Source organism: Tursiops truncatus, chromosome 1 (genome assembly GCF_011762595.2).
Source record: "Tursiops truncatus isolate mTurTru1 chromosome 1, mTurTru1.mat.Y, whole genome shotgun sequence".
Taxonomy (NCBI): domain Eukaryota; kingdom Metazoa; phylum Chordata; class Mammalia; order Artiodactyla; family Delphinidae; genus Tursiops; species Tursiops truncatus.
Window position 1 is genome coordinate 32,451,699 of NC_047034.1, and position 22,204 is coordinate 32,473,902.

General features: G+C 44.5%; 2 long non-coding RNA genes across 4 annotated transcripts in view; one reads left to right on the plus strand and one right to left on the minus strand.

Annotated features, from left to right (window-relative positions):
- The window catches only part of LOC109547190 (uncharacterized), a 117,676-nt gene that overhangs the window by 44,439 nt on the left and 51,033 nt on the right, over positions 1-22,204 (minus strand). For 2 of the 3 annotated variants that reach the window (XR_004525292.2, XR_012330597.1), the window contains 2 exons: positions 8,590-8,668; positions 5,461-8,111 (listed from right to left, as the gene is read on the minus strand). This is a non-coding gene — a long non-coding RNA (uncharacterized lncRNA). Of the gene's footprint in view, positions 1-5,460; positions 8,112-8,589; positions 8,669-22,204 lie in introns of those variants that run through there. The other variant, XR_012330596.1, reaches the window with a different exon arrangement.
- Positions 106-20,766, plus strand: LOC141278245 (uncharacterized). The gene is made up of 3 exons (XR_012330599.1): positions 106-227; positions 13,414-13,596; positions 20,631-20,766. It is a non-coding gene; the product is annotated as an uncharacterized lncRNA (long non-coding RNA).

The window sequence follows — 22,204 nt, forward strand, 5'->3', positions numbered from 1 at the left end:
ATCTGTTTGTATGCTGATGAGTGATGCTGGGTTCCCTCCCTGTTGGGTGTTTGGCCTGAGGCAACCCAGCACTAGAGCCTACCCAGCTCTTTGGTGGGGCTAATGGTGGACTCTGGGAGGACTCACACCAAGGAGTACTTCCCAGAACTTCTGCTGCCAGTGTCCTTGTCCCCCTGGTGAGCCACAGCCATCCCCCACCTCAGCAGGAGACCCTCCAATACTAGCAGGTAGGTCTGGCTGAGTGTCCTATGGGGTCACTTCTCCTTCCCCTGGGTCCCAGTGTGTACACTACTTTGTGTGTGACCTCCAAGAGTGGAGTCTCTGTTTCCCCCAGTCCTGTCAAAGTCCTGCAGTCAAATCCTACTAGCCTTCAAATTCTGATTCTCTAGAAATTCCTCCTCCCATTGCCGGACCCCCAGGTTGGGAAGCCTGACATGGGCTCAGAACCTTCACTCCAGTGGGTGGACTTCTGTGGTATAATTGTTCTCCAGTTTGTGAGTCACCCACTCAGCAGTTATGGGATTTGGTTTTATTGTGATTGCATCCCTTCTAGCATCTCATTGTGGCTTCTCCTTTGTCTTTGGAGGCGGGGTATCTTTTTTGGTGAGTTCCAGTGTCTTCCTTTCAATGACTGTTCAGTAGTTAGTTGTGATTCTGGTGCTCTCACAAGAGGGAGTCAATAAAGTTTTTTTCTTTTTTCATTATTTTTGGCTCAGCTTTAAATTTCTGGGAATTTTTTAACACCTTTATTGGAGTATAATTGCTTTTCAATGGTGTGTTAGTTTTTGCTTTATAACAAAGTGAATCAGCTATACATATACATATATCCCCATATCTCTTCCCTCTTGCATCTCCCTCCCTCCCACAATAAAGTATTTTTAAATTAAGGCATATACAGTGTTTTGCTATTGCACACTTAATAGACTACAATATAGTGTAAACATAACTTTTATATGCACTGGGAAACCAAAGACATTCGTGTGACTCACTTTATTGTGGTGGTCTGTAGCTGAATCCTCAGTATCTCCAAGGCATGCCTGTATTTCCAGAGTCTTTAAGCCACTTAATTAATTAAGGAAACATAACTTGCTCTAACAACAAGCCCCAAAATGTATAATGGTTCAAGAACAATAGAATTTTTTTTCTTATTCACATAAAGGCCAAAACAATTGCTCCTAGTTGGTGAGTGACTCTCCTCCAAGCATGATTCATGGGTACAAGGCCCTTCAGTTTTGGCCATGGAGTATTCAATACATGGCTTCTGAAGTTACTGTTTTGGGTGCATCAGGTGACAAGCAGGGGAAAGAGAAGGAAGGAGGATAATGAAGGCATACCCATCCTTTAACTAACTCAGCCTAGAAGAGATGCATACCACCTCTGTTCACACTCCACTGGTGAGAAGTAGAAGTATGGTCCCATCCAAAGCAAAGAGGTCTGGGAAATGTGGTCCAGTTGTATGTCCAGAAGTTAGGTTAGTGAGGTCTAGCCAGTCTCTGCCATGTCAGTTATCATAGAAACAATTCCTTCTATATTTTTTAAATTAATTAATTTATTTACTTATGGTTGCATTGGGTCTTCGTTGCTGCGTGTGGGCTTTCTCTAGTTGCAGTGAGCAGGGGCTACTCTTCATTGCAGTGTGCGGGCTTCTCATTGCGGTAGCTTCTCTTGTTGTGGAGCACAGGCTCTAGGCACATGGGCTTCAGTAGTTGTGGCACACAGGCTCAGTAGTTGTGGCACACGGGCTTAGTTGCTCTGTGGCATGTGGGATCTTCCCAGACCAGAGCTCGAACCCATGTCCCCTGCATTGGCAGGCAGATTCTTAACGACTGTGCCACCCGGGAAGTCCCTCCTTTTATATTTGCACTCCTGTAATGATATCATTGATTTATGTCACTCCTGTAATGATATCATTGATTTATGTCAAGATTGAAAAATTCTGATTCATGTGATATGTTGTTAAATTACATAATTATGATAATAAGAAAATTAGAAGGTCCAGTAACAAAAGAAACTTGGTAAGTACAGCTGTATTGATGAAGCAGAAGTGCACAAGCATTCTTGTCAGTGGTCAGCCTTGAGCACTTTGTGTGCCCTGGTCATCACTCATTGTGTTTTATGGAGGAAAGGGAGAATGCCAGTTAATTGGGTTAGTGAGTTGATTTAGTGTGAGTCTACTAAGAGACTTTCTACTGTTCCAACTTCATAGGGTTGTTGGGAATATTAATGAGATATCCATGTAAGATGCTTTATATTGCCTTATATCAATAGTATCGATTGACATTTTGGACTGGATAATCCTTTGTTGTGGGGGCTTGTCCTGTGCATTTTAGGTTGCTTAGCAGCATCCTCAGCCTCTGCCCACTAGATGCCAGTAAGAACCTCCTAGTTGTGACAACCAAAAATATCCCCATATATGGCCAAATGTCTCCTGCAGAGTAAAATCATTCAAGGTGTGACCCACTGCTTTTTATGGTGCCAGGCACTTACTAACAATTTATTATGCTTTGGTTCCCTTCTCCTCTGCATCCCCTACCACCATATCTTCCACCAAAGATTCCTCTGCCTCAGCAACGTGATGATGAGTTGATGAGTCCATGAGAGAAACAGCCCTCTTGACTCAAAAGTGGGAAAGGAAAATTAATAATATATTGAATTCATGTGGCATTTTACCAGTCTTCTAATTTCTCATACTTTGGTGCTAGAAAATAAGATTGCCATCTGAGAGTTAAAATAGCAAAACTCATACACAGTGAATGAGGTGTTGTGTGGAAAGTGTGACTGAAGAGTTTAGAAATGCCTTCCAATCAAAGTAAATTGGGTGTAATTTCAGAAAGATAAAATTGTAATTTGTTGAGGGTAAGCTTAATCAATTGTACCCTGTTCAAAGAAAGACTATGTAACAGAAATAGGGAATGAACTAGTTTTGTCTTGTTTTTTTATTCTTGTCAACTGCTAAATAAAACATCTTTTACCCATATATTACTTATGATTGTACATGGATAAGTATTTCTATAGGATGAATTCCTAGAAATTGAATTAAAATTGAATAGATATTACACATCGCCTTCTAAAACTTGGTATGAATTTAGATTTCTACTCCTACCAAGGATGTGTGTGATTGCTCATTTCCCAAAAGCATGAATTATATATTATTTTGCTTTTTAACTTTAGCCAATGTGATGGGTAGAAAATAGCAAATCAGCCTTATTTTAGTTTGCTGGTGAGATGAGTTTCTAAGTTGTTCGTATTCTTTTATAAATTATCTTTTCAAATAATTGGATTGTTTTTATTAACTTGTAGAAACTTTTTATATATAATGGATAGTAACCTATTCTCTGCTCTGTATGTTGCAAATATTTTCTTCCTCTCTGCTGCTTGTCTTTTTTTTGTTTTGTTTTGTTTTGCCTGCACTGGGTCTTTGTTACTGCACGTGGGCTTTCTCTAGTTGTGGCCAGAAGGGGCTACTCTTCATTGTGGTGTGCAGGCTTCTCATTGCGGTGGCTTCTCTTGTTGCAGAGCAAGGGCTCTAGGCACACGGACTTCAGTAGTTGTGGCATGTGGGCTCAGTAGTTGCAGCTTGCAGGCTCTAGAGCGTGGGCTCAGTAGTTGTGTACTTATTTGCCCCACAGCACGTGGGATCTTCCCCCACCAGGGATGGAACCAATATCCCCTGCACTGGCAGGCAGATTCTTAACCACTGGACCACCAGGGAAATCCCCTCTGCTGTTTGTCTTTTGATCTTATTTATGACATCTTTTTTCAAAAAGAAATTTTCATACTGTCAAATCTGACAGTATTTTCTTTTATGGCTTCTGGTATTTATGGTTTACTTTTAAAATAAAAACTTTCCCTGTTCAATGTTATTTTTTGTACTGCTTTTTTATAATTTGGTTGTTATTTTTCCTTATATTTAGATCTTTAGTTCACCTGGAATCTTATCTTTGGATACAGTGTTAGTTGTAATTCTAATTTTATTTTATTTCCAAATTTATAACTAATAATCACAACATTTTATCCCCAATGATCTGAAATGCCACTATGATCATTTACTAACTTCCCAATTATATAGCGTGCTTGGATTATTTATTCTATTGCACTGATTTATTTATTCCTATGTTAATACATATTGTTTTAATTACTGAAGCTTTGTGGTATGTTTTGAGATTCTCTGCTATTATTCTCATTAACTATATCTTGGCTATTGCACATTTCCCCCCAGATAAGCATTAAAGTGTGGCACTGTATTTCCCATTGTAAATATATTGATGCTCTGCTTCAAGCGTGTGGGAGTTCACTTCTGCCTGGTGCCTGGCCAACTGTGGACAGAGTAAGACTCCCTATTTGTTTGAATCAAGCACAGAAGTGTGTTCTTTCCATAGAAACCCAGTGGGCTGTCTGTCTCTTCTAAGGAATTCTACTGGTTCCAAGCCAGTGACAGAAATTTGTTGGGTCAGACTGCTTCCTCAATGCTTGGCCTGAGGGGTTGTTTAGAAAGAGCACTGCAAGTGTTCTGGGGTGACCATTTCTGCAGGGGTTCTGTTGCTTAGCAACAACCTAGGCTACACCCAGCTCTATCTTTGTTTCTTACCTACTCTTCCTCAGAGGGGAAAAATGGACTGGATCTCCTTTCTCATGTTTGCTCTCAAGCTTGACACCCAGAACTCACTATACACTTGGCCTGGTCAAAGAATGCATTTTATAGTGGAATGCAACATGACATTGATTTACAGGGTATGCAGTAAGCTCTCTGGAGGGGCTCGGTTTACTCACTTCTCAGTTATGCATATTTCCACTTATGAGGACCCCTTTCTTTTTTAATCAAGGCATTAACTTGAGTCACGAAAAGGGGATGGCAGAGAATTCATCTGTTATAATTTGGCAAGATGAATTAATAATTTATTGATAAGGTCCCCATCAGCTCAGAAAGGGCATCCCACAAAGAGATTAACTACATAATTGCCCTATGTGCTTTCAACTGGGTAACCTAGGCTAGAGTTTCTCCCTTTCTTGCCATACTCCATGCAAGGTTTCAGGAAAGAACCAGCACAGTTAGTCTCATGTTTTACAGCTGTACAGTTCCCCAAAACCTTGATCTCGGTGGGCTAGACCATGTCTAGGTTCTGAGAGGCTGAGGGTACTAAAGGCCACTGGTCACTTGTCCTGAAAGGAAGAGATCGTCACACACCATTCCACTTCAGCACAACCCATATCCCATCTCAACTCCACAGCCCATTCGATATTTTCTCTGTCAGTCTACTGATTACAAATCGTCTTCTTTATACTATTTTACGTCTTAGTAAAGCAGAGGTCGCCAGATGTGGTGCCACAAGTGGTCCAAGACTGTGCTATGCAAGTACTAGTATTTTCTGTCTGCAGTGGAAATGTTTTGGAAAGCATGCTAGTAAAGAATCATTTGATTGGAAGAAGTAAAATTCACTCAAACTTGCTTTAGCAAAAAAAAGACTATGGAGATGCCTCGTAAAACCAAAAACAGGGGGCTTCCCTGGTAGCGCAGTGGTTGAGAGTCCGCCTGCCGATGCAGAGGACACGGGTTCGTGCCCCGGTCCGGGAAGATCCCACATGCCGCGGAGCGGCTGGGCCCATGAGCCATGGCCGCTGAGCCTGCGCGTCCGGAGCCTGTGCTCCGCAATGGGAGAGGCCACAGCCGTGAGAGGCCCTTGTACCGTAAAAAAAAAAAAAAAACAAAAAACCAAAAACAGGAAACACAACTGGAACTCAGAAAGAATGGAAACTTTCCTTCCTCTCCCCAATAGACCTTTTCTGTTCCATTTGCTTATTAAAACGAACATAGCTGCCTCAACCAAAATTCACATAACTTCCCACTTCCAGACAGTTTAGGGTTTCTGAGCCCCCTCCCCCCATTTCAAAATCCTGAGACAATTTAATTGACCCAGTGTAATTCGGGTGGCCACTATAGCCATGCCTGGTGCAAAATGCAACAAAAAGGTTTATGAAGTTTCATACCCCACTAGCCTCCTGTTGGTGATGAAAGGAGACAAAAGGGGTTAGACAAGAGGCCTGGGCAGGGCAAACTGACCCACCAGTCTGCCATGAAGATTTAGGCACATACAAGGTACGGCCCCCTCCTGGGCCCCAGTGAACTCACCTGGGCAAAGGCTCCTGTATGAACAGTCAGGAATCACTGGCTGATGGCATCAGTACTGGAATATCCAACAATTTGAGTATTTCCATTTGGGAGAATTTGTTGAAATTCCTTTCGATTTGTCTTTATTCTCTGGATCTCCTCTTTCTATGGAGCACAACCCTGACATTCACGGACAGGTTCAAACATTTTTTGGGGGAGGAGTGGAAAATGCCTGGATTCTTTTCAAAGGGGTTGCTACAATAATGTCACAAGGGTAACTATAGGATCTAAGGTCACCGGGAAATGAGTGGGAACTGCAGAGTAACTCATCAAATAAAATAATTTATTCTCCCCGTGAGATGTGTATCCCAGATATCCGGCATCACAATCAACTGAGGTGCTTGTTAAAATGTAGATTCCTCTAACAACAACATTATAAATCAACTATACTCCAATATAAAATAAAAATTAAATTTAAAAAAAAAGGAGATTCCTAGTCTGGCCCCAGATCTACCAAATCAGACTCCCTATGAAATTGAGCAGGACCCTGTGGGGCTCCTGGGCACCCAAAGCTCTGTCTCCAAGATTTGATTTGGCACCAGTGCACAGAGACCAAGTTTCAACATCACCTGGAGTGGCAGCGCATCTGCATTTTAACAAGCTCCCTGGGTGAGACTGATGCTCACTAATGTTTGGGAACCTCTGTCCTAGAACTTGACACTAGAGTTCATTGGAACGAGCCAACTCACACCAACACTCAGGGTCTCATAACCATTCAAGAATGCAATAAAAGCAATGGTATCTCTTCCCAGAAACACATACGTGAGTATCTACACATAAAATGTACGTGTCTTTCAAAAGCTTCACTGATTCCCTGAAGCTCTTCTGTAAACCCAGATTCCCTGAAACTCTTCTGCAAACCCAGATTAAGACCCTCTGCACTGGAGAATATAAAGACCCTGAAATGTCTTAAGGGACAAAGAAGAAGATAACATACAATTTAAGCAAGTGGATCAGGGAAGGAAGCCAATTACACAAACTCATTAAGATTCTGAAGTCAGGGAGGTTTCAGTCCCAACCCTGGCTTGGTCATTTACCAGCTGTGTGACATCAGTCAAGTTAATCTCACTAGGACTCAATTTCTTCATACATCAAATGAGAAGATAGTATCTCTTAATAAGATTGAAAAGAATTTTAAGTGAGAATTTTTAATGAGATGATATATCTGAAGCACTTAGCATAATAACAATAGTAGTTGATGATAAAGAAGAGACATCAATAGGTAGGTATGTAGGTCAATAGGTCAGTAAATGATCAGGTTCTCTCTTGGAAATTCCCAGTAAGAATATACTTAACAGAGATAAGATAGTTGGGAGGACATCTCCACAAATCACAACTGTTCTGTCAGCCCATTGTGCTGACAACATTTTCACTGGAGTCTTTCCTCACCATTGATACAAAAATCAGCATGCAAATGTGATGAACACAGAAGAAACAAAGACTTAGAGCTGAAGGGAGCCTCAGGGATCAGCCAGCAAGCCCATTATTTACAAAACCTTCTGATCAGCCTTTTTTCCACATCTCTGTACATTTTGTCAAAAGTAATATTCACTTTGATGTTGCAAAGCCTTAGTTTGCTTTTTTTTTTTTTTATTAATTAATTTATTTATTTTTGGCTGTGTTGGGTCTTCGTTTCTGTGCAAGGGCTTTCTCTAGTTGTGGCGAGCGGGGGCCACTCTTCATCGCGTTGCGCGGGCCTCTCACTGTGGCGGCCTCTCCCGTTGCGGAGCACAGGCTCCAGACGCGCAGGCTCAGTAGTTGTGGCTCACGGGCCCAGTCGCTCCGCGGCATGCGGGATCCTCCCAGACCAGGGCTCGAACCCATGTCCCCTGCATTAGCAGGCAGACTCCCAACCACTGCGCCACCAGGGAAGCCCCCTTAGTTTGCGTTTTGTTTTCTCTCTCCATAAGTGAATGTTAGGTCATCCTTTTGTATAGGCAAACTGCTGTGACAAAACGAGCATTATAAATTGCAACAATATAAACAAATTCTCCCAGCTCTAAAATTCTCTTTCGATTCAAACGATTGACACAAATAATTTAAGGATGATGGAATTCCTCAAGTGCAGAGGGCAACAGAGTTCATTCTTCCACAGGCCGACAGAAAGAATTGTCTCCCTGCACAGCTTGGGAGACAGGGGCTACCGCTCTCTAGGGAGGGCAAGACACTCACTGGCCCCCTTTCTAGACAGCTTGGCACTGGAGCTGAAAGCTGACTCCTCTTTCCTGAAAGTCTTGTTAGGGGACGTGGGGCCTGTGCTTCCAGGTGCCCCGCCTCTGTTGTAACCTGAGACCTTTGAACCTCTGGCAACAAAATTTCAGGCTTTTGAGGGGCCTGAGACAGGGTGATGGGGCTTGAAGGGTCAGAGCCCAGGCAGGACATTCTGTAACAATTAGGATGTCGGAGGGCTGAGGGTTACATACCACCGCTCCTGATGGTACCACCTGGGCATGCCTTACAGATGCTACCCGAAAACTGGTTCACCTCTTGGTTGGTGTCAAGCTGAAAGACACAACAAAGCCAAAGATCAGGAGAAGGAAGGACTTATTATTTTCAACAAGTAAGGAGGACACCAGGATCTTTCCCAAAGCAGTGTCTCCCCAACGGCAAAACTGGGGAAAATTTCAACTAAGAGTACAGGCATATTCATGATGGGGCTTGAGTGGTAGATACATATTCATGAAGGGGCTTGAACAGAAGAATTCAGTATAGAACTGGGGCAAAAGTCTACAAGTGTCCAAGCTTTAGCTGATTGAAGTCACCAGGGTCAGAAAAGTCAATGACATCATCTTTTAGGTTCCAGTAGATCTGGTGGTTGAGCACTCGAGGTGGGTTTAAATTCTGCAAAACAGCTCAAGAAAATGCTTCAGGCTAATTTTTAACATTGAAACAGAACTGGGAGTCTTTACAACTGATTTATTATCTTTGCTATTGTTACTTCTCTTTCCTGTTAACAGTCGTTTGTTCTTTTGTGCCCTTAAGATCATTATTACTGAGACCTGCTCAAGGGCAAGCATCGTGGCCAGGCTTAGATCCCAAAACGGCTTAGGCCTAAAATGGCTTCTCTTATGTCAAGAAAACCAGGCTTGGTTCTCTTTCTCCGGGGACCCCTACCCTATTCACTTACACCTGGACCTTTCCCTACACTTCCTGCTGTCAGGAATTGTGCTAGGTCTGGACCAGGAGTGCCAGGGCCATCTTCCCAGGGCTTCCTTAGGAGGGCCTAACAGGACTTGCTCCTATTCCATTCTCATCTGTCTAGAAGGGAATAGAAACCACTGCAAAATGCAAGGAGGTTAGCTTTTGAAGCAAGGTTGTTTCAGTATCACGATCCTTATCATAAAGGCTCATTACTCTCCACCCTCTATAAAAACACATGACCCAACATAGTCTTGCTTCCAAACAGGCCAGCTGTGGGTGGCAGATGCTCTAAGTTTCAGGGCTTTTCAGTGAGCTGCTGAGAAAATTCCTGGTGCGAGTATCTTTCAAGAAATGAAGTTCGTCAAATGTACATTATGCTGCTGACCTCCAAGCCCACGGAGTCATTTATTAATTTATTTAAAATATAATCTAGCTCCTAGTCTATGCCAGGTGCTGGGTTACATGCTGTGGTGGCCAGAATGAGTAAGATACAGCTCCCACTCACATCTTGGGAAGATGGAAACTTAAGAACTTTACTCCAATACAATGAAATAAGGGTTGCAACTTGTTTTAATTTGGCTTCAACTCTTGGGCAAAGAAGAACTGAATAGTTCATAGAATCTAAGAAAGATTAAAAATCAAAACATGGCCAAGGCAGGGAGGTCTCAAGAACAGCTGGAACCTGCAATTCGAACACTCAGAATTGTCTCCCTCTCTCCGCTCTGCTTCTGCCTGCACATCCAACTTATTCTCTCAATAAAGACCAGTCCTGTTCATGTGTAAGAAATCGAGGCTGCCATTAGTCCCTGAGCTTAGTGTTTTCCAAACTCTTACACCTGACAGTACTTAATTGTTTCTTACTTCCTGTCTGAAAAATTCTGGGAAGGCACCTTGGTCCATTTTGTATCAGGTGCCTACCCTTAAACCAACCATCTGGTAAATTATATGGCCACTTCTAAAGATGCACTTTACATATTGCAGTAAGGGGCAGGAGAAAAGGGTAAATGTGGGTGAGTGCTTTTAGATCAACCCCGAAAGATGAGACATCATTTTCTTCCCTGGGTAGGGCGGCCAGATACAACACAGGGTGCCCAAAAATTGCATGAGACATAGTTATACTAAAAAATTATGTCTATCTGAAATCAAACTTAACTGGGTATCCTGTATTTTTGTTTACTTTTTTATATTTCAAATGTGATAATGCTATTCCTGGAGCACTTAAAGGAAAAGGGAAGCAAGTCTAGTTGCTGGATGGTTGAATAGCAGTGGGTTGTGGGAGAATGGCTAAAGATTCCAGGTTAGCTTCTTTGGTTGTAACCCTCAAGAACCGACTTGTGCTAACTTAAACAACAACGAGGAATGTACTGGAAGGCTATGGGGCAATGCCACCTCTTTGCACAACACCAGAGATGACATGTGAATGGTTCCTCCTAAAGTTGTGCAGTGTGGTTGCTCGGATTACAGGGAAGCTCCCAGAATGAGAGGGGGACTTGGGCAACAATGCCTGGGAAGGACAGGACCTGGGGTCCTGCCCATTATGCAGTTTTCCTACCTGTTAACTCTAGTGTGAGTCTTCTCTCTCCACTTCAAGAAGACACATTGAAATGCAAGAGAGAGTGACTGCATTTAAGGATAATCTTGAATTTGCTCTAATTAATTAATTATGTAAATTAATACTCAGTATCCACAGTAGTGAGAATTCATGAGTCAAGACAATTCAGTCCCAACTGTTATACATCTTGTTACCTGGGACACAACACTGGGTGAGAGAGAGAGAGAGAGAGAGAGACTCTAGTCAGGTTTGGGTCACGTGCCTAAACTTTGAAAAGAGCAGACGTTTGAACACATGGAATAGGCAGTAGGTGCTCCCTGAAGGGAAAGCAAGACACTGTAAGCAGAAGGCAGAAGGAATACTCAGGGAGTGCAAAACTGGCCCATGTTCTTTTTTATGACATCCGTGTGTTCTGTCCACACTGAAGAGCTAGCACCCCATTGTCCTTGCCCTGTGGTGCTGCAGACCGTGCAAGGGAAAGCTGACCAGCTGCAGACATGACCAATCACTGAAGCAGTCCCTCAGGCTGGTGGTTCCCCACAGCAGTGTCATGGCAACTGACCCACCACAGTCAAATGAGAGGGTGAAGAAAGATTTGTTACTAATAGTGCTCAAAATACTTATGGAGGAATCCACCTTTTAAAAAATAAATTAGAACAAATTCAAGACTCATCCTCAGTAATGTCACTCCGACTCCCCTGCACTGCAATAGGCGTTCCTGAGTGGGAAGGAAGAGTGGGGGTAGGACCGGTATACAGACTACTGCACGTAACCACAGCCACCAAGAAGGGATCGCCACTCCTACTCCACGTGAAGGATCGTTAAATGGGGGGGCGGCTATGTCTTAGTCTGAGTTTATTCATAGATGTGGGTTCTTCATATGTGCATGATCCATTGCATGGTATGTGGCAGAGACAATGAGGGCTGTGAGGCAGATACCCCAACAACCTGACCGTGCCTGGATAGGATAGCGAGGGGAGAAGAGATATGTCTGGGGTGTTGAGTCAGGACAGCGTGCTGCTCACCAACTCACTGGCTTAGGAGGAGATTAAATTAAATGCTATGTGTAAAACCCCCAGTACAGTGATGGATACACAGGAAGCTCTCAGCAGCTGTTGGCTGTGTTATTTACATAGGTGTGATACAAGTTCAGCTGCTGTGACAAAGTCATGCTAAGAGTGGCCTCACCAAGAGAGAGTCCTATGGCAGTTTCACAGTGCAGGACAGACTCATCCTACCTTGTCACTCTGCCATCCTCAACATGTGGCTTCCATGTCAAGATCTAAGATAATTGCTCCAGCTCCTGCCATCACATCCACATCTGGTCAGAGAGAAGGGGGAAAAGGGCAGTGGAGTGTATGTCTTTCCCTTTAGGGTACTACCCAGAAGTGGCACCCATCCCTTCCACTCACATGCCATTGGCTAAAACTTCACCCTAAAGCCACAGCTGGGAGCAAGGGAAGCTGGGAGATGGGGTCTTGAGCTGAGGAGCCAGGTGCCTCACTGAAATTCTGAGTTTAACTACTCAGAGAAGAAGGGATAGATACATGTTTAGGGACCGTAATCACGCCTTGGTATGCTGTTGTTTCTGCTGTTGCTTTTCACACAGAGTCAGAACTTCCCAGAATTAGTTCCTGAAAACTCTCAGATCTCTACAGGTAAAATAGAAATGTGGGAGAGCTTACGGCAGTTCAACAGGGACAGAACGCTGTGCTGGGTGTTGGTGGAGGTTGTAATATCCCCTCCCCCTCCGACCATGCTCTTCTTGCCTCAGCCTTCGACCACTGATCTTCGACAGACATATGCGTCCTTTCCCGCAGACCCCACCCTCTGTTGTCCCCCAATTCAGCTGACTCCTGTCCAGACCTCTTTCTTTTTTTTCATTTCATTTTTTTCTTTTTCTTCCAGTTTTATTGAGATATAATTGACATACACCACTGTATAAGTTTAAGGTGTGCAGCATAGAAACTTGGCTTACATACATCATCAAATGATTATCACAGTAAGTCTAGTGAACATCCATCATCTCAAATAGATACAAGATTAAAGAAGTAGAAAAAATATTTTCCTTGTGATGAGAACCCTTAGGATTTACTCCTTAACACCTTTCATATGTAACATACAGCAGTGTTCATCGTATCTACCATGTTGTACATCCCTAGTATGTATTTATCTTTTTTTTTTGGCGGGGCCACACAGCTTGTGGGATCTTAGTTCCCCAACCAGGGATGGAACCTGGGCCCCAGCAGTAAAAGCATGGAGTCCTAACCACTGGACCAGTAGGGAATTCCCTGAATTTATCTTATAACTGGAGTTTGTACCTTTTGACTGCCTTCAACCAATTCCCCTCTTCCCACTCCCACCCCCAACCCCTGCCTCTGGTAACCACAAATCTGATCTCCTTGATAAGTTTATTTGTTTGCCTCTTTGTTTTTGAAGTATAATTGACCTACAACACTATGTTAGTTGCTGGTACACAACATAGTAAGTCAATATTTCTATACATTTCAAAATGATCACCATGTAAGTCTCCTTCTTTCTATTCCCACCCTAGGTGTTCCCTTCCAGGCCATACCCCAGCCCCACTGTACTTCTGGAGAATCCAGGAATACAAGATGGCAACCCAGATGTTCTAAGGAAATATCGCAACTGCCCCTTAGAAAGAGACAGTCTCCTGCAGTTACTGAGACATGAAAACTGGAAGACGCAGCAGCTGGCCCCAAATGTCCCCTCAGAGGTACAGAGCCCTTCTCCTCATCGTCACACACACTTCCTTCCTATTCCCAGGGAAGCAGGAAAGACAGAAAGAGGGAGCACTGGGCTTGGCCCCAGCACCTTTCGAGAGAAAACTGGCCTGACATAGAATAAGTCACTCCCCTTTGGCCTTCCCTCCTGGCCTGGCACAGCGACCACTTCCCCACACACATTTCCCTTCCATAGCCACCCCCTCTCAACACCTCACCACCAGCTGATAACGTCCTCCCTGCCCCTGGCAGGCCTTCTCCCTGATGAACCACGTGGCCACCTTTCTGGCTGGAGCCAGCCGGGCCCGGGTGACCCCCCCTTCCCAAGCGATGCCTTCTTAATAACCTTCCGAAAGAAGAAAGATAACTAACAACCCCTGTTCTGCTTTGATGAGCTGACCCTGCTTTTTCCAGTCACGAGGACAGTCTGAGGCCAAACTTTCCATCCAGGGAGAAAGGCGGGAATCAGGGCGAGCTGGGGGGAAGGGGGATCGCGAGGGGTGGCCGCAAGGCTAGTCCGTCTCCTGCCTTCTTGGTTTTAATTAGTGGGTGCCAAAAGATTCAGCCTAGTTCTGAGAGGCCAGGCACGGCTCGGGGAGAAAGGCAGAGAGAACACATTTCTATCTGATGGAAAACAGATTTGAGAGGGGGGGAAATGAGAATTATAGAGGAATGAAACCCCAGAAATTCCAGCATAGCAGCGGGCAGCTGGCCCAGCAGGACTTCCCACGATGGCCTGCCCACCACTCCACCCATTTCCTCCTCCTCAGGGTTGCATCTCCTGGAGCACAGCCCTCTCTCTGCCCATTTTTCCATCCACTTCTCCCAAGGGCCCTGTGAGGCAGGCTGACAGGAATCACTAGCCCACTAGGTCAAGGAGAATCCTAAGAGTCCGAGAGGTTACATGGTTGTTCCAGGTCCAGCAGAAGGGAGGAGGAACAATGGGGGGCCTGAGATGTAACTACGGTGATGGCATCATCAGGTCCCACCAGCCTGCAAGGGATTTGCATGCATTTGCTTAAGTTATGCATCAGTACAAACTCTTTGCCTATATTTAGATGTAATGAAATAACTTTATCCTTTTTAAAACTGAGATGGGGGCTATTTTAAGGTAGCCAAAGGTTACCTATTCATGTATCATGCATGCAAAACTATATGAAGAATCACACAATTACACAAACAATGCTACAACCACACAGGATCCCAGAGAAAATTCTTTTTTCCTTTTCCACCACTAGTGGAGAGAGTACCCCTTCCTCAGTTTAGAAGGTGAGTAAACCACTCCCTCTTCCCCCCAACAATTAAACCCTAAGTGTTGTATTAACCACTGGCCCCAGTCCTGCGATTAAGGAATCAACCAGAGGGAAAAAAGGAAACCAGGATTTTCTTTTCTTTAATTTATTTTATTTTTATTTTATTTTTGGCTGCATTGGGTCTTCGTTGTTGCACGCGGACTATCTCTAGTTGCAGCGAGCCAGGGCTACTCTTCGTTGCAGTGCGTGGGCTTCCCATTGTGGTGGCTTCTCTTTCTATGGAGCACGGGCTCTAGGCACGTGGGCTCAGTAGTTGTGGCTTGCAGGCTCTAGAGCGCAGGCTCAGTAGTTGTGGTGCACGGACTTAGTTGCTCCGCGGCATGTGGGATCTTCCCAGACCAGGGCTCAAACCCATGTCCCCTGTACTGGCAGGTGGATTCTTAACCACTGCGCCGCCAGGGAAGCCCGGAAACCAGGATTTTCATCTGCAAGACATGTAATGGCTCCTGTTTCTCCTTTTCAGTCCCTTTGAATCAGCTTTCACGGTGTCTGCAGGTGGGGGCCGACTGGGAGCCAGGCACTGTGCTGGGTGCAAGGGTTACACACTTAGTAAGACCTCAAGGTTCTTGAGTAAGGCCGCAAAGTTCTCAGGAGAGATGGAGAAAGTGATCTTATCAGTATAAAAAGATATGTGAGAAGACAGAATTATGTACCAGTGCCGTGGGAACACGGAGGAGAGGCACTTGGCCCAGTGAGTGGGCTGGGAGTTTATGGAAGGTTTCCAGGAGAAAAAAAAACCAAACAACTGAGCAGAGTCTTAAAGGATGAGTAAGAACTGGGGGAAGGGGCTGCAGGAGGTGGGTGGCGCAGGGTTTTCCAGAAGCGGGAACAGGGTGAGGATGGCACAGAGGCATAAAATAGCAAAGGTAGGAGATGGGCCTAGAGTTGTGGGTGGGGACCAGGCTGAGGAGGGCCTTGCGTGACTGCTAAGTGTTTGCCCGTTATCCAGTAGGCAATGGCGGTTTTAAGGTGAAGAGTGGCTTGGTCATCTTGAACATGGGTGTTCCTGGTTGCACCATGGGGCTGGCAGGCTGGAGGGAGGGAGGCTGTGAGGAGGTTGAGGCAAACATCCAGAAAGGAGATGAAGGGCACTGTCAGTTGGGGTAAAGAAGAGAGAGCAGGTCTGAGAAAGACCTAGAAGGTTAATTAATCAGTAGTATCTGGATAGGAGGGAAACTATGAGGAGGAGGGAAAGCGTTACCTAAAAACTGGGTTTGCCTCTTGGTGGGTGTTGGGCCAAAAGATACAACTAAGCCAAAGTTTGGGAGAAGGAAGGATTATTACTTGCAGCAAGTAAGGGGAACACTGGGGATCTTTCCCAAAGTAGTGTCTCCCCAAACAGCAAAAGTGGGAAAGTTTTATTTTATTTTTTATTTTATTTTATTTTTTTGGTACGCGGGCCTCTCACTGCTGTGGCCTCTCCCGTTGTGGAGCAACAGGCTCCGGACGCGCAGGCTCAGCGGCCATGGCTCACGGGCCCAGCGGCTCCGCGGATTGTGGGATCTTTCTGGACCAGGGTACGAACCTGTGTCCCCTGCACTGGCAGGCGGACTCTCAACCACTGCGCCACCAGGGAAGCCCAAAGTGGGGAAGTTTTAAGCTAAGAGTACTTGCATATTCATGGAGGGGCTTCAGCAGAGGAGAATTCAGCATAGAAGTGGGGCAAAGTTTGACAGAGTCCAAGCTTTAGTTGACTGAAGTCAGGAGGGTCAACATCATGGTTCCTTCCTCCACCTGGGTGGGGGCCTTTGAGTTCCTGCAGAACTCAAAGATACATATCTGATTGTTAGGTGCTTTTCTTGAGGAGGAACTAGGACTCTGTTATATTGCTGAACTATTGTTTCTTTCCTTTTTTGTTTTTTTCTTTACTTTTTTTTTTTTTTTTTTTTTTTTTTTGCGGTACACGGGCCTCTCACTGTTGTGGCCTCTCCCGTTGCGGAGCACAGGCTCTGGACGCGCAGGCTCAGCGGCCATGGCTCACGGGCCTAGCGGCATGTGGGATCTTCCCGGACCGGGGCACGAACTCGTGTCCCCTGCATCGGCAGGCAGACTCTCAACCACTGCGCCACCAGCGAAGCCCTTCTTTACTGTTTTTAAATCAGATGATCTGCTTATATATTCTGATTTTTCTTTTCTTTTCTTTTCTTTTTAAATTGAAGTATAGTTGATTCACAGTGTTATGTTTCTGGTATACAGCAAAGTGATTCGGTTATATATATATTCTTTTTCATATTCCTTTTCATTATAAGTTATTACAAGATATTAAATATAGTTCCCTGTGGTGTACGGTAGGACCTTGCTGTTTATCTGAACTATTGTTTCTTAACTGCTTTTCCTTTGTTCCTACATTTCCTCACTTCCCTTAAGATCATTAATTACTAAGACCTGTTCAAAGGCAAGCATTGTGGCCAGGCTTAGATTACAAAATGGCTTAGGCAAAAAAATGTCTTCTCTTATGTTAAGAAAGCCACGCCTGGTTCTCTTTCTCAAAGGACCCCCACCTTATCTTACAAAAGAGGACATGGAGGGGCCAGAGCACCTCTGAAGTTACTGCAGACAGCCATTGTTCTGTAGGCTGGAGCGATCTGGAAGCAGAGAGGCTAAGACTGTCAGTGAGATGGAGACCAAAGAAGGGCAGAATCCCTCCTCCTCTTTCTTTCTTTTTTTTTTTTATTATAGTTACTTTACAATGTTGTGTTAGTTTCTGCTGCACAGAAAAGTGAATCAGCTATACATATACATATTTCCCCTCTTTTTTGGATTTCCTTCCCATTTAGGTCACAACAGAGCATTGAGTAGAGTTCCCTGTGCTATACGGTCAGTTCTCATTGGTTATCTATTTTATACATAGTAGTGTATGTATGTCAACCCCAGTCTCCCAATCCGTGCCACACCCTCTGCAGCATTTACTGTTTGTAGATTCTTTGATGATGGCCATTCTGACCAGTGTGAAGTGACACCTCATTGTAGTTCTGATTTGCATTTCTCTAATGATTAGTGATGCTGAGCATCTTTTCATGTGTTTGTTAGACATACAAATGGCCAGCAAACACATGAAAAGATGCTTAACATCCTTCTTCTTCTTTCTAATGGCCAAATAGGGTTGTCAGGTGGCCTCTCAAGCTGAGGAGCTCCCCCTGATTAGAGACTCTGTAACTCCAGCTGCATTCAAGCTCAGGCTACATCCTGCAGCCTCTTGAGGATTTAATTCAATTCAACAAATGCTTATTGAACAGGTACTCCTCATAAAGGAAAGGAGAAGAGAAGAGATCTAACAATTATTGAGTACTTAAATTGTGTTAGCAGAATGTTAAGTGTATTTACATGTAATCTCATCTCCAGTCACAGTCCCCTCAGCCCTGAGAGTCTGGGGTATTTACCTCCAGGGTCCTGAGAGGTCAAGTAATTTGTCCAAGTGTTGAGGGGTAGTGCCAGGATGCAAGCCTAGAAGTAATGCTCTATCTCTAGGACATGTTCTTCCATGAACCCAGGAGGTTGCAAGTGACTGATACACAAACTATTTTAAGCAAAGAGAGAATGCACTGGCTTATTTAACTAAAAAGCACATGAGTCAGCTGGCTCCAGGCACAAACGATGTTGTCAATTCTCCCTTGCACTTGTTCATAAATGAATAAATCCATCTATCTCCCATTTATGTTAGTCTTGGCTCATATGGAAGAGCATAGCATGATAGTTTTGGGGTCCCACAGGCTGGATTCAAATCCTGGCGCCACCACCTATCTAGCTGGTATCTGAAAACAAGTTGCTTAACTTCTTAGTACCCTTGTTTCCTCATCTGTAAAATGGCTATAATAATAGTATCTGCTTCATAGTTCTTGTGAGGAGTAAATGAGATCATCCACACAATGTGCTTGGAATAGTGTCTAGTGTAAAGCCAGCTCTGAACACGCCAGCTATTATTGTTTCTGTGTCTGCTCCCTTTGAGGTAGGCCTCATTCTCTCCTGTAGCTTTCTCCACGTTGGCTAGAGAGACGGCCACAGAAAGGCCAATCTACCTCTTCCCCATAGCTTCTGGTCTTAGAAGAAGAAAGACCTTTCTCAGTGTATGCATGTAGCAAATCTCAAGGCAGACTCTTTTGTTCTGATTAGGTTGTGTGTCATCTCTAAGGCTGGGAATGGAGTATTTTCATTGGCCGGCCTGTATTTTCTGCCCAACTTTGTGGGACACCATAATTTACAGCTCCACTTTAATCATATAGACATAGAAGGAGGATCCCTTAAAAGATGGGATGCTGTGAAGACAAAATAACATCTGTCCACTGTTCTGTGCTAGGTACTGTTATGAAGGGGTGTGACAAGAAGATGGGTGAGGCACAGCCTCCTCTCCATGAAAACTTACATCAAACTAGAGAAGGTGAGGCAGAGACACACATAACAATACTAGAAGGCAGATGTTATGGACTGAATTCTTGTGTCCCCCAAAATTTATATGTTGAAATCCTAATCCCAATATGATGGTGTTAGGAGGTGGGATCTTTGAGAGGTGATTAGGTCATGAGGGTGGGACCCTCATGAATGGGATTAGTACCCTCTTAGAAGAGACCCTAGAAAGCTCCCTTGCCCCACTTCTGCTGTGTAAGGCTTACAGCTAGAAAGCTCCACCTGTGAACCACGAAGCAGGCTCTCACCAGACACAAAATCTGCCAGGGCCATGATTTTGGACTTCCCATCCTCCAGACCTGTGAGAAGTAAATTTAGTTGTTTAAGCCATCCACACTATGGAATTTTTGTTGTGGCAACCTGAATGGACTAAGACAGCAGACTATGACACATTCCATAAGAGAAGGACAACTAAGATTCTCTGCAATTTTCAGGAAAGAGGAGATCACAGCTAGTTGGGTGAATCAGCACAAGTCCTGTGAAGAAGGCAATGTTTAAGCTTGCCTGTGAAGTATGGGTGGCATGTTGGTTCATGGGGATGGTGCCCATTCAACATGGACAATTGTGTTGGGGGACATGGCCACCTAGGTTGATAATACAAGGTGTAAAAAGTAATCTTGAAAGTAAGGCTGGAAAGCTGAGCTAGCAACCAACACACAAAAAAAATGGGCCAAGGTCAAGAATCATTAGATCAGGGGGCTAGAGAAGAAACAACTATACACAGATATTGAATTGCTGAGATTGAGAACAGAGTGTGCATGGTGTGCAAGAGAACTGTGAGTCAGATGCTGAGGTCATTTGGAAAGTCCTGGAGTTATGAGCATCCTCAGTCAAGATGGGGAGAAGCCAGGATAAGCAGATGGCCAGATGGCAAAGATTTTTAAAAGAAGAGTCTTAATTCTTGATCCTGAATGCCCTCCAGAGACTTCTACATGACTCATGTGAATGCCAGTTAATCCAAGAGAAATTGGCTTTCTAGAGGTAATTTTATATCCAGAAGCATGCAACGATTCATTCAGTAACTCATGTATTCACTCATGCGTTTACATTTGGTGGGCATTGAGCTGGGATCCAAGGCACAAATAAATGAGACTTGGTCCCTGACCTCGAGGAGCTCACTACCACTTTGTTCATACCCACTGGTCATACACTGTAAACTGATTATCTATTAAGTGGTTGGTTCCTCACTGGACTGGGCATTCCAGTCAATAAAGGTTTTTGACTGATTAATTGTATCTCTATCTTCATCCTCCATTTGGATTGAGAGACTTTAATGAAATAATTTCATTTCCATTATGTACTGTTTTGTGCAGAGTCTGAAGTCACGATAGGAAGCAAGAGAGCTGAGCCCTCTTCATGAGAGAAGCAGCAGCTGTCATTGAAAATTGCCAGTAGGAAGCAGCTGCATAGCACAGGGAGATCAGCTCTGTGCTTTGTGACCACCTAAAGGGGTGGGATAGGGAGGGTGGGAGGGAGCCGCAAGAGGGAGGGGATATGGGGATATATGTGTATGTATAGCTGATTCACTTTGTTGTAAAGCAGAAAGTAACACACCATTGTAAAACAATTATACTCCAATAAAGATGTTAATAAATAAATAAGATAAATAAATAAATAGAAATCCAAAAAAAAAAGAAGAAAAGAAAATTGCCAGTAAAGATCTGGTTCTGTCTGAGGAAAAGTTCTATTTCACGAGGGAAGAGAAAGGGGAAGGATTACCCAAAATGAAGTTCACAACAGAAGAGGGTCCACATGAGCCTGTGAAAGGAGCTAATAGAGGGGCTGAGATAGAGGGGTCAGGGAAAAGGGGGTGGCCCTGGAGGGTGGTAATGACTGTGCAGGAACGGAGGGCTTAGAGACAGAGGCCAGAGGAAAGGGTCTGTGCTTAAGGCAGGTGAGAGGAATGCAGGAGGCAACAGGTTAGGAGCAGGTAATAGGGGAGTAAGAGGGGTAAGGACTGAGTGAGTGGGAGGCATGTGTGGCAGAATAAAAATGACCAAGAGTTTATTGACATTCCACCCAGGAAGAAGTGGATCTATTGCTACTCCAATGGCATCCGGGCTGGCCTGTGACTGTGTTGCCTGTGTCGTGCTTCTGTGTTGCAGAAGTGATGCTATGCCAGTGCCAGGCCTAAACTCTAAGGGGGCTGGGGTCTTCCTCCTTGGTCTCCTGGAGCCCTGAGCAGGTCTGTCTTTAACCCTGATCACCCATAGTACTAACTAACCTGTCACCATGGAGATCTCACTATCTCTCAGTGCTGAGCCCAAAAAGGTTACCATAGACCCCAGTACTGGTAGGTATACTCTCCTCCCATCCCTCCCCCCACCCCCAGTTTCCCAGAGCTGCTGACCTTTTCTACGAGCGTAGGTTTTACTTTCAAAACACCTCCCAGTAGTGATTTTCTTGCATTCTGATTGGGAACCCATTCAGCCCTACACTTGGCCCTGATGTCCCATTGAATTTTCTCAGTGTAGCCTGAATCCACTTGGTTTTCCTCCCTTAGACCTTAAACAGGTATCTCCGATAGGACCATGGTAGGATCCCCTGGATCAGCCCTGGTGCCCACATTTCAGAGGTGACTATGTGCTACACTTTTGCCCTATTTTCTTCTGTGTTCCAGTCTGGTTGCCATGAGTGATGCCTCCCTTGAATTCCAGTTGTTGCCCCAATTACTACTGCAGGCCTTTAGTCTTCCTTCAGCCGTTCTCTTCTCTTTCTCTGTTCATTCATAGGCTAGATCTTCCCAAGGGAGCCCTAATCCCTCTCAGAGACCCTATGTCTTCAGTGACAAATATTCTAGAAATGGGTAAATCGAAACTGCATGGGGTGATGGGGGACAGAGGAGGGGCCAAAGGGGACAGGTGTGTGCTGGCCCCGGCTTCCCCTC